Source organism: Haemorhous mexicanus, chromosome 1 (assembly GCF_027477595.1).
Source record: "Haemorhous mexicanus isolate bHaeMex1 chromosome 1, bHaeMex1.pri, whole genome shotgun sequence".
Taxonomy (NCBI): domain Eukaryota; kingdom Metazoa; phylum Chordata; class Aves; order Passeriformes; family Fringillidae; genus Haemorhous; species Haemorhous mexicanus.
In genome coordinates, this window is record NC_082341.1 from 118,587,185 (window position 1) to 118,605,203 (window position 18,019).

Below are 18,019 nucleotides of genomic sequence, written 5' to 3' on the forward strand. Positions count from 1 at the left end.
GTCAGCATCTAAGGAGCAGCCATGCTACCAAGGCAGTAGAGAAAAATGGAGGTAAATTATCCCTCACAAGCAGGGTTCCCAATAATGCTTACTCATTATTCAAAGAAGTGAAACATTAGATGAGTATGACCTGAAATATGTACACATGACACAGTTTTACACTTGAAATACACTCCTCTGATGAAGAAATCCCATCCATCTGGTAGATTTTAGGGAGGGAAGCTTAAGAATTGTTTACTTGCTTTTAAAAACCAGAGAAACTGGAGGTCTTACGACTTGCTAAGAGAATTCTGTTCCAGATGAAGTTTTACAGAAATACTGCAAATCAAAGATTTCTCTAAGTTTTCTTCAAAATCCAGTCCTGAAATTCAGTTCTCACATTCAAAGTAGCTGTAATAGATGTCATCTCACCACCTCTTAAAAAAAAAAGGAAGCCAAGTGATCAATATTTGGAACTAAGTGTATCCAAAAGCTTGATCCATCTTTCAAAGTTTGCAATCAATATGGAATCACTCTAGTGTGCCACAGCTGCAATAGGCATTAGACAACTTCCCAACAGTCTTAGAAGAAAAAAAAAATTAGATATGCATCTGAGAGCCCAGTGGTCAGAAAGAGGTGAATGAAGTAAAAAAATAGATCTAGTTTTTGCCTGAAAGCCAGAATTTTATTATCCAGTAGTCAGAGACAACCCGGCACAGACATTCCAGTCAAAACTTCAAATCATGTATATTTTTATCCTATTACATTCTTTCACATCTCATTCTACTTTCAGTAAAAAACCTCTAATTCTTTAATGAAGCTTCTTAATTCCTCTGGAAATCACTGTCTAGCAAAATGATTTTGCATTTTCAAACAGACACGTGGAAAAATGTTAAATCTTCTTTCTGGCACTTTATTCAACAAATATTAAAGGATATCACAGCTTTCTTCATGCCTTCTCTACTCTTCTCAGTAAAAGCAAGCTGTGCTAGACTGACAAATTAAAGATAGTGCCTTTATAAGTGATCTACTGTAGCAAGTATAAAAATACAATTAGAATAAAAATATTTGAACACATTCCTTCATCTAAGAATGACAAACTGCAATATCTCTCCATCTGTCCTGTAGACATCTATATCTCCCACACAGTTGTAGCTGAAAATTATTTCCTTCAAGATGAAGCTGACTACACTACACATTGCTTGAACTCAAACCTTTAAACTTGATTCTGTGCTTCAAAGTATAAAATAAATGTTTTCCTTCAGATATTAAATGTTGTATTCAGCTATTGAGAAGGAGGTTCATCTCTGAGCAGAGGAGTCCTCCCACTAGAATTTCTGAACATTTGTTTTCCATCAAGCAGGCCTCTTAGCCACCTCTCAGTTTTCAGATTACAGCATTATGCCACTTTTCACAAGTAATTTATTTTATTCTGTCAATATTTACCTGTGACACCATTCAAGCTTTCCAGTATTTACTCAAGATCTTAACTTTTGTGGGAACAGAGACAGAATGTTTACTAGCTCAAAATCCTTGACATAGTTTACTAATCAAAATAAACATATGCTAAAAAAAAAAAAGAAAGAGTAAAATTTACCTTTGGAGTCAAAGTGAATGCAAGACTCCTCTCATTTAAGCTTATTTCAAAGGGTTCTGTGGATTTTCAGAGTTCCCAAAAGGTGTAGTGACTTAATAGTAATAACAAGACCCCACTGGAAAACCATGTCCTTCTTTCCAATAGAAAATGTTTGTTTTGTTTGTTTTATTTGTTTTCTGGAGGAGAATACATATTTTAAATGAAAGATGGATTTCCTAAAGAAACAGAAAAATAATAAAATGTGGCAGAAATGTAATATTTGTAGGAAACCAGCAAAAGTATGGATTGGTAATGGCCAGTAACTAAAGTTCAATTATTTGGTAGGATGAAGGAGAACACTGGAAAGAAAAATATTTGCCTGTAGATACTTCTCTACCAGAATTCCTGAAGGGTGGGAATTGGGAAATGGATCTGACTACTTTCATCTGTATCTTTTTTGTACAAGGCATGCACCATGTTATTTTGATGTTGGTGATATTTGCTGATAAACCTATGCTAGGAGCACTGACAATACAGATGGAAATATTCTATAAGAAAAATTAAGGGCACTCAATACTTAATTACATTTTTGTCACTGCTATAAATGCTCACAAGTTTGAGGTAGCTGAGAATGACCTGGATATGAGAGGCAATCTCCAACCACAAATCAGCATTATGATCAACCTGTGAAAAAAGATGTTATTCCCAGTTGCCCCAAAGAGTCAGACTCATGAAGTTGAGCATGTTGTGTGCAGTCAAATTGCTATATACGATGAGATCACATCAATTCAAATTATTGGATAATTGAAATTTTAATATACAATGACACCTATTAAAAGCCAAAAAAAGCTCTCATAATTTTTGTGGCCAAATGATAAGAAATAAAAACTGCCAAATGTAGAGTGAGGAGCTAATATATTGAAGATACTATTTCTAATACATACTCCCAGAAAAACTTTGGAAACACTTCTGAGGAAAAACTTTCAGTTACAGTTCAGGCCACCACTGAGCAGGATTAAGCTGGAAAAGAAAATAGAATCACAAGCAAAGCAAAGCTGGATTTTTCTGGGGAAATTATTTTTTTTATTGGCGGGGTGGTGGGGTGGCAGTCACAAAATTTAATGGCTCCTTTTATGCTGAATCTCTTTTTTAACCAGTTCTCCTCACACTCCTAGGAGAAGCTCTCAAAATCTCACTTCATAAAGATTAGACAGTACTTTGTGTATTCCAGATTTTTCTTTCCATTTCTCCTTCTTCCAAACTCTGTCCCTTCAAATGTGTTTGATTAGCTTTCAAAAGTACCATTATCCCTACTTCTCCTGGAAATAATCCCTCTCCCTGGATATGGTCCTACACTGAGGCTCAGACCCATGACTGATTGCCTGAACACCTGGCTTACACAACAGGAAAATGAAAAGTTCTCATTTTATTCTGCACTGTGTACCTCCTCTTATGTGGGGGAAGAAAAAAAGAGAGGGGCAAAATCAGTAATGAATAATTTTGCAGTTTGTTCAGATGCAGACAATTGCTCTCTCAGGACCAGGAACAGAACTCAGAAACCATTTTTTAATCAACATTATAAAGCTTGGCCTCATTATTCTGTCTCTATGAATTCAATGCTCTTGGTATACTGGCATCGGTGCTGTGGCACCTGCAGCTTAAGAGGCTGAATTATAAGGCCAGCTATTTAAAAACATGACAGGTCACAGGATCTGTACTTTTTTCCTCAATACATTCCTATATTTTTCATTTTAAAAATTTGTTTATGCTAATTATCCCTTGGCCAAAGCATTGAAACAAATTATTTTTTCCATTCTACAGTGGTTCCCCAAATGATAGGTGAGAGCTGCAGTCCTGCTTGTTTTTACCATGGAGCCCTCTCTGGTCTATGGAATTTCAATCTGTAAGGAAACTGGATAAAAGTCAAAGTTATTACCCTCTATCAAAAAAAGATTATTCAAAGGCAATTATGCTATTTTTTCTGTCAAGGCTTTCATCAATGCTTATTACAATGTTGATACAAAATTCTTCCTGTGGCCTTTTTGGAAGCTAAAGAACCTTGTAAAGACTCCAGGGATATACTTTGCTTCAAAGTTACAGTCAAAACTAAAGAAAAGTAATCAGCAACTTCTTACTATCTTTTAGGTCTTTACATATTCCAACTGGAGCCACAAGACATGGCCAAGTCTATTTGCCATTATCACTTTGTCTGAGTGTGTTGGCAGTTCTCACAGTCTCCAGATTAATGCATTGTATTTATCAAGTATTATTTTAAAAAACCCAATAAACCAACCAAAAAAAACCTTGTGAGAACTTGTGAGAACCAATATTTCATAGCATACTTTGTACATGTATAGAGTATACTATACTATATATATATATATATATATATATATATGATTTATGCAAATTTTCCATTTTCAGTTACGTTCCTGATTCTGTCTTCACACTATAATTTTTCTATAAACCAAGTGCTGCCAGTATAGTGAAGATTCTCAATTGTTACTAAAAGAAGGGTGAGTTATATGCTTGAATAGTGTTGTAGGAGTAAGAATCAGTATTCAAGGTTTGTTTTTTAAATTCTGGTTATGGTCTTGTGCTTCCACACATGTAAGTGAATTTTCACTGTGATTAAATCAACCCAGAGGAAAGCAGAAAGTGAATTAGACTTCATGAATTTCAGTGCAGGCAGACATAATCATCTGATATTCCACAGAACTCTGACCCAGTTATTAGGTACAGGAATTAACTTTGTACTTGTGGACCCCCAGGATTTTCCACTGCACTCATGAAAAAGTTGCACCTTATATTGTGGTTTTTTTGAAAAGGATAACAGGACAATTTACCACTGTTTACTTCTCTGCATGGGAACTATGAAAACTGGGATGCACCAAAAACTTAAATGTTTCTAAACATTACTATATAAATAATAAGACACCTAAAAGGAGCTTGCCATTTTCTACAAAGCTTCTCAATAATTTATTTTATTCTTCTCAACTTGCTGCAGAACTGTGAGAGCACTGCAGATGTTGACCACCTTCTTAAAGAAAAATGAGGATTTCACTAGAACTCCCGATTTGAAACAGGGATAACAAAACCTAACCTGGAGTTTGTATCAAGTTGCTGAGAGCCATGTCCAACCAAATTTGAGCATCCCAATGGATGAAGGTTGTACAGTGTGTCTGGTTACCTGCTCCAGTGATTTACCTCTCTCATTGCCAAAATATTTTTCTTGCACTCATCAGAAATTTTCATTGCTGAAAATTGTGACTGAAGAGAGTGAAATTCCTGATGTCCCAGCTTCAAAAATCCTTCAGGGCACTCTGCTCTACTGCTGCTAAACCAGTCATAACAGTTGAGAAAGGTTTTAACAAAAATCCAGAGAAAAGATCCAGAGAACTGGTTAGAGGGCACAGATGATAAATGCATGTTTCCTCTTCTGCTCCCTGGTGGGATCATGCAAACACAATTGGGTAGCTACTAACAAGAGAGATGTGAGTTGAAAAAGGCTTTTCAGTTGTTGACTGTTTGACTCCAGGGAGATTATGTTATCTATTTACCAAAGCATTTTGTCAACTCCAGCAGCTTGTGGAGCCCAGAAGCAGACAAAGGTCCCGAGATGCCCCTCTAACCTCCCTAAGTTTTAACATGAAGTAATTCTTTGACATATAGTGAAAGAGTTTTTTGCTATGACACTGATTTCACAGACTAGTCTACAATCCAATGATGCAGCATAGGACAGTGAGGATTAGTCCTTGGCTCCTGATGTCCAGCCACAGAAATCAAGTCCCGAGGAATTTGGGATATGCCTGGCAAACTTGTAAATTACACATTCAAAATTTCTGATGTTAAGGGAATAGACAATAAAGCTATATTGTATATACAGCCTATATCAAAAGATCACCAGATATATACAGTCTCAAAGTATATAATGTGTTATGTATCACTACATTAGATACAAAGATAGACACAATACTGTAAGAAAATGAAAATTATATTAGTGTGGGTTGTACAGATTTATTGTATTTTAATTTTTACTAAATTGGAGAAAAATATTAAATAGAAATAATGGGAAAGTTATTCCAACATTTGTCCCATGAGATACCTTGTTATTCTTATTCTTTGATTTTAATATTGACATATAATGAACAGAAGTTATTTCTCAATGTGTTTATCTAATACCACTACACCCACAACAATGCTCCCAAATCAGTTGAGGCTCATGAAAATTATGTATCTACTTCTATTTCTTGTTTCAGAATAAGAAACACTCCAGAACTTTCAAAATACTGAGAAAAATATGCTACATTATTCACAAACACTTCTTTCAAGTCACCAGCTCAATTTATGCCAATTTTATGCTGTTTCAAAACTGTGCAAGTCTCTCCCCAGTGACACTCCAGTCCCGGAAGGGAGAAAGGCTTGAAGCCTAAATATTTAAAGCTGAGCTGAGATTATACTTTGTAGGGGGACAGGGTTTAGAAAAAAATATAAAACTCTGGCAACAAATCTGTTTGCCTTGAAAACATGACTGAATCTTTTGAATTACTGAAGGATAACAGCATGGTACATCACTGCTTGTAGGCAGTAACTTTATAGACCTATAGAGATGGTGTGGTTGTGCTGTGCATCCTTACAGTGGGCTGTGATGGATGGGGGCTCTGGTGAAATAAAACCAAATGATTGTTTGGTGCCTGAGATCTGAGTGCTGAGATGAGCACTTCACAATAACTTCTAGGTTAGCTAGGGGAGTGCAATAGATCTCAAGCACAACATCCAATGATGTTTTTCACCAGAACCTTTAAATTCATCCCATGAGCTACTTTGGTTTCTAATTAGAGAATTTATGTTTTCCTCAAACAACACAGTCCAACCTGTTCCTACAAGTCATATTGAAAAATCTTTTTATAGGAATTGTTCCACAGTAAGGGCAGAATGTCCATGAAAGCCCCAGCTACAGCAAGGTGTTCTGTTTCACAGGAAGTCCCTTTAAATTTGATTTTTGATAGAAATAAAAAGTGTAAATACAAAGGTTTATAGCTGAGCAAGAAAAAGAATAAATAGACATATAAATCTACTAATATACCAATATGTATCTGAGTAAATTAGGATGTTATATTCTTGCCACAGCCAAAAATACTGCAGGTATTTTATCCTGAAAAGTTCAGGTGATGCCTTGAGAAAAGTAGTGTTAACATTCAGAGGAACTCCTGCTTTGGTGATGGATACTGGCTGAAACCTCAGGACATCCAGGAAGGTGGTAATGAACTATCCCAGCTTAAAAACAGCAGCACTGGTTTATTGACTGGTTCCATGTATGAGGATACATAAGTCTGGCTGTAAGTCCTACCAAGGCAGCCAGACTTACTGACTCTGCCTGGAGACCCCATGAGTTAAGATAACTCCTTGTAGAAAATCCAGACTGACAGGCTCTTCTACTCCCATATGTGTACCTGGGTACTGCTTTCATCTAGCTACAGATATGATGCTCCCCAGAAAAAAACACTTAGGTAACTAATCTGATGAAGTTGAAGGAAAAATTCAGCATCTTCCTACTAGCAAACACCTGCCATTGGTCACCTCACAGGGCTCAGAACAATTCCTCATTCTAAAGCTCTGGCATTTAGTATGATAAACTCATACTCTTTTCTGGTTCTTAATTTTTAATTCTATAACAAAACTGTACTTTGTTTTGACAATAGGAAGGCTAAATCTGACAAGCTGTTGTTCTAAAAATTAGTAACTGTTTTATTATTTTGGTTCTGAGGCCTGAGGACAAAAATATGCCATTCATTCACTGTAGACATCCCAACACTCTTCCCTGAAGTGCCAACCAGATAAAAAACTTATTTTCTTTGTCAACATACTTTGAGAAAATATTCTTTTAGTGATTTTATTATCACTTTTTTTTAATTTCCCTCTGAGGCCATAAGAGGGAGAGGAAGGATGAGTACACTGTTTAAAGTGTTGGCCAAGCAGCCCAGAGTGGGCCCCAGCATCACCTGAATGCCTAGACATTGCATCAGTGTGCAGGTAAGGGTATGGAAGAAAAACTTTCTCCAGCAACCCCACTCAGGGTGCTGCTGTCGGATTCAGGATATTTTGCATATTTGGAAAAGAGCAAACCAAACTGAAATGATGACACTTCTTATAAAGTGCTCTTGGCTTAAGTTCTATCACTGCATAACAGCCTGAAAGGAAAATGCAGCCTTTATTTTTAACCATAGAGCAGACTCCTTTTTACTTACCAGGTTTCCATTTTAAATATTTACTATCCACAGTTTATTGCTGGGCAATTGTTCTCCGTGGCTGATGGGTGAAAGAGCTTTAGTTTCCCATGTGGCTCCACAGTGGTGCTGACAGCTTACAGCCTGTGGAACCCCTATGGGCACCATAAAGAACATTCAAGCAAAGCTTTGCTTTCCTTGCTTTTCACATGCTCTGAGTGAAATCCAACTATAAGTAATGCCAGGAAACACAACTGTGACAAATGGAATTTTGGAAAATAATTTGTAGTGATACTGGAGAATACCACTTTGAGAGAAAAAAGTGAAAAGTCTGAAGAAGAGTTGTTACTCAGCTGCCTATCAGGGCATCTCCAGCATCACAACTTCTCCATGAAAAGCTGTTTGAGAGATATTGTAAGAATATGAGAACATCTGCAAAATGCTGTGCTGTAGAGCATATGAAAAGATTCAGAGGACCATTCATTTGCTGCACAGATAGAATGAGCTAGGAAGCAAATTATTTAATCAAAACCACACTAAAATATCCTATAACAAAAGGCTTGAAAAAATGTAATCTAAGTGCAGACGGAGATATTGTAGGCTAAAAGGCTGGTGTCTGGACTTTTACCAATCTTTCCCTTTTTATCTTTATTTTAGAGATAGAAAAGCATTCATTCAATTTGAGAAGCAATTTAAAAGGGCTTTATTTATCAATATGCTTTGCTAGAAACATATGTCTCTGGGTAGTAACAAATTTGTCAAGTTCCAATAGCCCCATTTATCTAAAAGGAGACATTGAATTCAGAGTTGCAAGCCAGACAGTACAGACTTAATAGCCTTTGCTTGCCAGCAATCTACTTTTGTACTTAGGAGACTGACTAAAAATTTGGAGTGGTCAGCCTGCAAGACTGCAGGACTAATAGGACTCAAAAACACAGTCCTATGTCTAGGCTTCATCAGTATTTGTTCCTCACATTTTCATTTTTAGTTTACAGAAAAGTTTATTTAAATTCTGGATGAATAAATCAAATAAAAGGACATTTTCACTGCTATTGAAATCTCCTCTATTTCACTTGCAACATCTTCTGTAGCTTTGGAAGAATAAAATAGCAAAAAAAGTATAGCCATATCTTTATTTTCTCTACATCCACTGATGTAAAACTGACAATTTCTCATTAAGTGGTATCAATACTGATCTCTTTTTTTGTAACAACAACAACAACAACAACAACAAAACAACTAGTATTAGTATTAGTATTAGTATTATTATTATTAGTATTAGTATTAGTATTAGTATTAGTATTAGTATTATATGACCAATTCTAAATTCCCCTTTTCAGAATTCTTCAAAGTTTCAGCATGAAATACTTTCTTCTACTGAAATTCTAATCTCATTCTTATTTTCTATCTAATCTCACTCTTATTTCTGGTCATATAATAAAGAGTGAGAAAATGTAAAAGATAGAAGTTTTGCTTTCCTTGAAAATACATAAACTTCAGAACCACCATCATCATTTTTAGATCTTCATGCTACTGACCCATAGTTAAGCATCAGTCTATGAGGAATTAATAGAACATAAATGAGGTTGTATAATTCTGAAGCATACCTCATTTCTGCTGCTTTGCTGAAGATACCTTCATCTGCATATCTGAATATTTAAGGCACAAGGTAGGAGTGGCTGGGTTTGGGTGTGGCCAGAGACCCCTTTCAGCCTGGTAGCCTGTGTCAGCCACAAGGTCTAGCTGTAGTTCCTAGCTAGAAATTTGACCAACCTCTTTAGCAGGAGAGGCAGACAGATTAGCAGCTCACACAAGTCCACTCAGCACACCCTGTTGAGTTTACCCTCTCCTCACCATTGAGGAGGAACACAGAGTCCCTCCTCAATCTACCTCAATCTAACCATCTAGCTCAGCAGGCTGCAGGGTTTGTGCCAAGTGGCAAGTTCTTTCAGCCCCACACAATTCATTACAGCAAAAAGGGTTTTCCCCCTTTATTTCACTAATCAAGCCTAAAGAGTTCTCTGTACGTTCTAGTACGACATGGAGGAAAGCCATCATGGTTTCAGCTGCTGAACATTTTCTCTGTCTTTTAATACTGTGTGTGAGAGTCAAGATGATAAATAAAAGTTATAGTAAGAAAATGAGGTCTTGTGGTTCTCACACAAGAAAAAAAGATGTTTAAAGTAATATTTTCAGTAACATAATTCCAGTAGAGCGACATTGTTAATGTGGACTTGAAAGAAGGATTCAACTCTGTCATCTTCAGAATTTGCAACCACTCTGCAGCTAACAGGAGGAAACTACAGATATTCTTTCCTTAATCCTATGCAGATTGTGAGATTCAGTCTTGGCAGATCTCTTAATTTTAAATTATTAATTTCTTAATTCAAAACAAACCAAAAAAGCCCAAATAAAGATGTTGGTATACCTCTCCTTGTATAATGTCTTGCAATATCTTGTTTTCATTTAGAATGAAAATATGTTATTGATAGCATGATTCTATTGAAGATGTAGATTTGACAGAAATGAGTTTCTCTAATTTAGCAAGTAATTTATAACCCTGTTCTGACATTTTGCAGTTTATATTCTCTTATAAAAAAATTAGCCATTAGAACAAATAGTGAGTCACTATTTTACTTTCTTTGAAGTGAAAACTGAGAACAAAAGATGTTAAATTGCTGATCACCATGGATACCTGGTCCCTTTCATAATACAGGTACTTTTATGATACTTACTTTGAGGAAAAAGTGTAAATTATCTGATAAGATACTGTTTTTTGGGGGAAAAAACCCAACATTTTTACATCTCCTTAAGCCTCAAGAAACCAATAATAAATTATTTTTCACAACATGGTGAGTGGCAAAACTCTCAAATGCATGGTGTGGATGGGTAGAAATTCAAGGTTTTTCAATCATTTGATTTTATTTTGAGATTAAAAATTTCCACTAGCCAACATTATCATTGCCATTAGTTTGCAGGTGTTTACTAGAAATACACATTCTTGCAGTGTGATTTGCAAAATTTCATCATAACCCAGGTGACTTCCTAGTAAAAACCTGTGGCCTTAACAGGGGATCTGGTTGCACTCCAGTGATACCTCTCTGTTCCAGATGAGACAGTGGCTCTGTATCTGAAACTGCTGGACCTAAAGTAAGTGAGAAAGCAAGTCTGAAACATTGCTGCCAACAGAACCTTTGACTCTGTTTCTCAATTTCTGGTATCTGAACAACTTGACTTGTGAGGTCTTGGTGCTCATGGGAACAGGAATTTTTTCTCTCTGTTAATATCAACTGCAATTTCTTTTTGTTGTTGTTTTGGTTGGTTTTTCTTTTGGGTTTTTTTTGGGGGGGTGTTTGGTTTTGGGTTATTTTTTTGTTAGTTTGGTGGTTTTGGTTTGGTTTGGTCTGGTTTGGTTTGGTTTTGGGTTTGATTGTGGGTTTTTGTTGTTGCTGGTTTTTTTTTTTTTTTTTTGCGGGGGGGGTTATTTGTCTATGGTTTTGGAGGGTCTTATCCTAAGGATATAGACTACCAAAATGTCATTCCCTGAGTTCAAGCAGATATCTTTCAGAAAGACATTGACCTCTAGTAAATGTTTCCTTTGATTTCTTTTTTAGTAGCCACTTACCAGCTGATCCCTCCTTAAAGATTATTCTATACTTCTCAAAAGAAACTTTAAAATTTGTGAATCTATTTTCTCATCCCTGTACTCATTGTTGGCTCTATCCAATTACCATGCCAAGTGTTGCTTCTTTTGGGTAAGGTCAATATAGATGTTCTAGAAAAGAAACACTTCCTGTGAAGAGTTCTGGATTTTCCTAGACTATAATGTTTTATATTTAAAAAGGTGATTTTATGTTAAAATAGTTGGACATAAGACAGAGCAAAATTTTCAGCAGTAAAAAAAGAATTCCAAAAGAAGAAAAGAAAACCTGGCATATAGCATCCAGTAAGTAGTTAAGGACTACTTTGCTTCTTGCTAAAGAATAATGTTGGGTTTAGCTCCTGACAGTTCCCTTTGCATTCTTTTTGGGACAAGAGAATTATTTATTTCTAGTATTTATCCAGCTGGAAAAGTAGAATCTGTTATTGATGAGGAAACAGCACTGTGTTTGGGCATGATTAATGCCATGATTCCCTCCTTATTTTATTCATAAAAGGGAAAATTAGATGTATGAAAGATAAGGGGAAGTACAACACACTGTAAAGTGAATTTTTAAATGCTGGTCTCATGCTGCCTTGGGCCAAGGACAAGTTTTGCAATGTGCTTTCACACACACTGACATAGGTAATTCCAGGTCTTTTGCTGTTTCCAATCCTGGAAACATGAATCCCAGCACACATGGCATGGATAACTGCGACATTTAAACAGATTTCCACAGGCCATCTTATCTGCTTTACCAGCTGTATACATCACAGTGCAGTCCAAGGCAGGCAAACTTCATTTCCATCACATCTGGTGTGGAAAAGACACTGTTCTTGGGCAGCAGCTGTGCAAGGTGAATGAGACATAAATGGGGCAAAGTCTGAAATCCGCCCAAAAAAGCGGCACTCTGATACTCCATATCTAAGGCTAACCCTCTCCAAGACCCACTGAAACCCTTAAAGTCTCTCTATCATTGTTTATTTCCCTCTGCAGAAAATGAACACCAAGGAGCACAAATAAAAATATAAATTAATGAATCAGAGTGGAGGACAATAAAAAACTCACTCAAAAATCAAATTGCAGAATATTAAAAATGGCTTGGGAATGTGGCAAACAAATGTCACTATCAATCACTTGATATGAGGGACATTGCATCTGACTGTTCTCAACCTGGATTAGTAGTGTACTGGGAGGCAGCTGTGGAAACACTCCATCAGTCCACATGCAAAGTGATGAGGATGGACAATAACAGAGTAACAATAACTGCACAGGGTATTTTTAAAATAGTTTCTCCTTTGAAGGTGTTAAGGGTTTTTTTGGTTTGATTTGGTTAAGAAATTAAAATCAATACCTTCAGAGCTAGTAAGAAATGTCTAAATAGCCAGCAGAAAGGCTGGTTTCAGAAGAGATGTAGTTTTGCTAATGAAGCTAAAGGGGTCTGAAGCCTTCCTTCACAATTTTCCTGAAGGAGCCAGTGTGGTATAGTGCCTGTTAGTTTCCTGATGCAGACGTATTTGCACAACTGCACAGGGTTCCCATATTTCCTGAAATGTCATGGATTTCCTAGTCCAAATTAAATGTGCTCAACACCTAGTGCAGTTAGGGTTATTTTTAAATAATTTTTTATTATTATTATAAATATTACTATTATTTTCATTAACCTCAGGAACTGGAATTGTTTAAGGGAAACAAGAACTGCATCCTGAGGCTTTTCAGTGCTGCAGTCCATTCCCCTGCCCCCAAGCATGAAATGGTACTGGTGAAAGTGGGGGTTCACAGCACGTATCTTATTCCTAATTGCTTCACTATTTTTCCCCCCCTAAACACTAAAATGAAAGACTTGCAGAATGCAGAAATTGGTATGCAAACAAAACTGACTAGGGATAAGCAGTTTGTAATAATTTTGTCTGCAGAAGTAAAATTAACTGTTATCTGGAATTATTGTGATTTCCGAAACTAACAGCCAATGTATAGACCCACAGTTTAATATTTCTACCTGTAGAATTCTCCAAGCCAGGAAAATCACAGCTTTAACAGTTCTACCTGAAAAGACATTATATTATAAACAAAGAATAATATATTTGTGTGGATTTATTTCTTAGTCACTGTCTTGGTGCATTTCATAGCATTATTTGATCAAAACCACAAGACAACAGAATGTCAAGGTTTAACCACCAGTCAATAATCCCACAGGTATTAAAAGCTACCTCCTTTTTCCCCTTGCCTGAGGATTGTGTAAGACTACTCTAGTATTTATTCCTAAAGATTGGCAAGCATAAGGATGGCTTCTTGAGAAAGGTAAGAATAGATTTAGGGTGAGCTTTTTAAACATCTTTGAACTATAGCAGTTGAAGGACTAAGCTTCAAAAGCCATATTAATAATTATTTTATGTGAAGGCATACTGACCAGTGCTCATTAATATTTTTCAGCTTTTTATGGCTTTATTCTTACCAGATATATTTTGATTACTGTTGTTGTTATTGTTATCATGATTGATAATTTATTATCAAGAAGTTCTTTGGAACAGTCTATGTTGGCACTGAAGTCACTACCAGCCTAAGTTGGAAGCCCTGGTCTGGTTGATAGATTAAACAAGTAATGAATTCTCCCAGTTGCTGAAGCTCAGAGGAAATGTTTTTACTGCTCATCTGTGCCTAATTGAAGTCACAGACATTAGTAATTTTTTTTGTTAGGCTAAATTAAAGCACATTTTTTTTCTCCCTACCTTCACACACTCCGAAGGAGCTAAAATTGTAGATGCAATGGGCACACTCAGGCAACAAAAATGATTATTCACTGGTATTCTCATTCTGCAGCTGGCAAATGTGAACCCATGAAATGTGTAGTGGCTGATAATGGTACTAATGGAACAGATGTCTTTTCATATTGAAATTTTTAAAAAATGCTGGATTTTTTCCATCTGCTTCTGTGTGATGCATTTGATGCCCCAGTGGACATGTTAAGTAGCAATACTTTTTGAAGATTCCTTGAGAACTGGCATCCTGACCATGGAAAAAAGACATAATCTTGGAAAGAAGAGAACTCTTGGCATTTACCACCTTAGCCTAATTTCCCCTTCTAAGACCTAATTTATTCTGAAAACAAATCCCCAGCTTCAGCTAGATGGAACACATCCCCAGTTTTCCCTCCACGCCTTAACCCAAGTTCCATTCTGGGCAGGGTACTGTTTCCATGGCTCCAAAGCTACACAGCAGCAAAGGGCTTCTTTATGAATTTTCACATCAAATTCCATCAGAACTGAAAGCTGAGCAAGCCTGTGAAGCTCTGGCTGATTGGAAATGTGGCTGAAAAGTGACAGAAATAAAGTAGTGATTTTTTAAATATTTATGAAGATATAATATATCCTTTTCACTTGTGCTGAGACAAATCTCAGAAGTCTGCAAATCTCAGGAGACTGTAGGTATATCTTACTGGTCAAAATTAGCTGCCAGAGAAAATGAGCAGTTTCTTATGGAAATGTTGAAGGCATGGAGTAGGGAATAGCCTCCTTAGGATCACTTGGAGGGGGCTGAAGGCAAGTTTTAGAAATTATGTTAAAACTTGATATTCAATAACACAGAATACATAAAAATACATGGGGACGTGGGGGGTGGGGAAAGAAAAGGAAGTGCTCAAATGAGATTCAGAAAGGAAGATAACCAGATTTCCAGGACTGCCAGAGTGAAGGGAACATTTCCAAGATTCACAGAGAAACTCAGCTTACTCTTCCCACTGACTGTTATCTAAGTTTTATACAACAGGTTAAGAAGGTGAGACTTAGAACAGCCAGGGACATGTTGGAGAGAAGGACCTGGAACAAATACTCCTTCTTGCTCATATTCCTCCTTGGCCTGTATTCCCCACCTCCCACACTGAGACACTCTGGCTCCTCTTCTGCCTCCAACTTGCTTCATTTGCAACAAGAAAAAAAAAGGTGAGAACAGATGCTTTTGCCATGAGAAATTTTCCAGACCACCTCTTCCACAATCCCAACTGCTTCCCACACTGAGACCAGCCTAGGTCTTGAGAGTTCAAGCTGCTCCCATTAGCTACTCCTTATACAGTTTTCAAGCTGTTTTTAAGCTGTTCACACAAGCATTCTCAAGTAACCTCAAAAAAACTTCTGCTATTACAGTTGACTAGAAAATGTGCCATTGCAAGCCTCTACAGTAATATAATTATTATGCTGTTCATTATAGAAGAAGGAAAGAAAATTGTTACCTACTTTAAAATGCTCAAATATGACATGGATATATTCCAGGCATACAAGAATCCCACTTCCTGTGGCTGAAATAAATGACAGGTCAGTATTTGCAAGGAAAAAGTTCTGCTGGCCAAGAGACAGAACTGGCAGGTTTCTCACTTGGGTTCATTGCTGACAGACATTGACTCCAGGCCTGTGGCTCCCCAAAAATGTGTACTGTGAGATAAACAGCACCCAGGAGAACAGTAATCTCACCAGAATTAATTATTCCTTTTAGAAGGTGAAATAGTTCCACCAGTAATTTTTTTTTTTTTTTAATTTCAATCTGAGCTTCCCCTGATGTGTTGTCCACTTGGGCCAGCCAATTTTCCAAAGCAATTTCCTAGCACTGCTTAGGAGAGGCCAAGGACCATTCTTAGAGGGCAGTATCCCTCAAGCCAGTGGTTTTAGAGAGGATTTAGAGTTTTTGAGACAGGATTTAGAACTAAGGACTGGATCCTAAGACAGGATTTAGCACTTTCGTAGTGTTCTTTCCTACTAGTCTCAGCATCTGAAAAGTAATAAATAACTCCGGATAACAGTTCATTGTCCTCATGCAGACTCAAAAATTGCACACTGCAGATCTCAAATTAATTTTGCTTGCATGCCAATTACAGCAATTTGCAATTTGAATTTTTACATTTTAGCACTTAGGGGAAAAAAATTGAGTATTCAATACCTGAGTATTCAATATGAGACAAAACTGGCTGGATGCTGGGTTTTACTGCAAGTCAGAACAGTTAATGATGTACCCATTTGGCACAGTCTTGGCCACAAGCCTGACTTTTTTGCCTCTTTATACTGACTGGCAACATTGTGGGTTCTAGGAAAAGATTTAAATCTATTCTTTCCTTGCTACCCTGATATATTCAATTCAGGAGAATTGCTGGCTGCCTGGTGCTATCCAGATTGAGTTGAGGATGTAATGAATTTCCCTTTTTTTTTTTTTTTTTTTTAAGAGAGAAGGAAAGAAACAAACTATTTTGGGAGACTCCATCTGTGTTAGTGCTACCATGGTTAGAGATGGAAGTGCTTGAACTGTCTCATTCCTCATCCTATAAAAGGAGTTATCAGTAGAAAGGTTGAACATGCTCCTCCTTCTGTATCAAGAGATTGACTGGGGGACTGAGGCAGGTCCTCCTCTTCAAGCTGCCTGTGAGAAGTGCTAATGGTCCAAATCTACTCCTCTGGCTCCCTACATGATTTTAGCTTCTGCAGACACCTGCAAGCATCTCCACTCCACCTTGAAAATTATTAAGTTTTATTTAAACGTTAAAACAAATGAAACAAGAAGAAACACAGCTTACAATTAATCACAGAATTATAGAATAATTTCTATTGGAAGGGACCTTAAAGATAATCTTGGCTTGGAAGGCATCCCTGCCCTTGTCATGGGCAGGGATACCTTCCATGCCAAATGACAGGACAGGTAATGTCCCAGAACAGAGGGGATAGAAAGATTCCTAGGCTAGGGCAGTCCAGCTGGCAATTTAGGTATATCAGTCCATCAGTGGGTATATTACTCTGTGTTTACACGTAGTGGGAACAACAGCAAATTGGAATAATGTATCCCATATAAACCACAGTTTGCCTAAAATCATTGTCATGCAGATCAGGCTGCATTGGCCTAGTCCCCAGCAGCTGAGAATGCCAATGTGCCTGTGAATATACAGCAAACTGAAGAATAATAGTCTGTGTCTAGGCTTGGCATAGATCTAGAGCTGGTCAAAGAGGTGAAATTTTGTATTTGTGAATATTGTAGGCCTAGTTACAAAGTGACCTCAGGCCACAAATACAAGTCACTTACCATAGCAATCAAACTTATGGCTGCCTGCTGAAGCCACAGAGAGAAAACAGAAGGAATTGTAGTCAAGAAGCAATGAAAAATTTTCTGTCAAGGGCACTCATCACAAAATAGGTAATAATATTCCAAAACTACAGTGTCTTGAAAACATAGGTAATCAACAGCTCATGCACGAGCAAAGCATGAAGCAACAAGTACTGTGCTTGCTATTTGTGTGGCACAATTTTAAGGTAACATGACGAGTTTAGAAGAAATTATTTCAGTTTTCTGAGTGAAGTGCCAGTAAGTCCTTGTATTTCATCTCTCATACAGAAAACATTCAATAACCAGCCTCTAAGCAGCAACTAGGGAGGAAATGGGGACTATATCTGTATATAGGTACCCCTATAAATGTATAAAAGCAACATGGTTTCCTTCCTTGTTTATTTTCCTATTTTACATTTGTGGAAGATGTAGGTGCCACTTCTTCATTTATTTCACTCTTTATATGATTTCTTAGTAGGTGTCTTTTATAAAGTCTATTTTCTGTCTTTCCCAACCCACAAA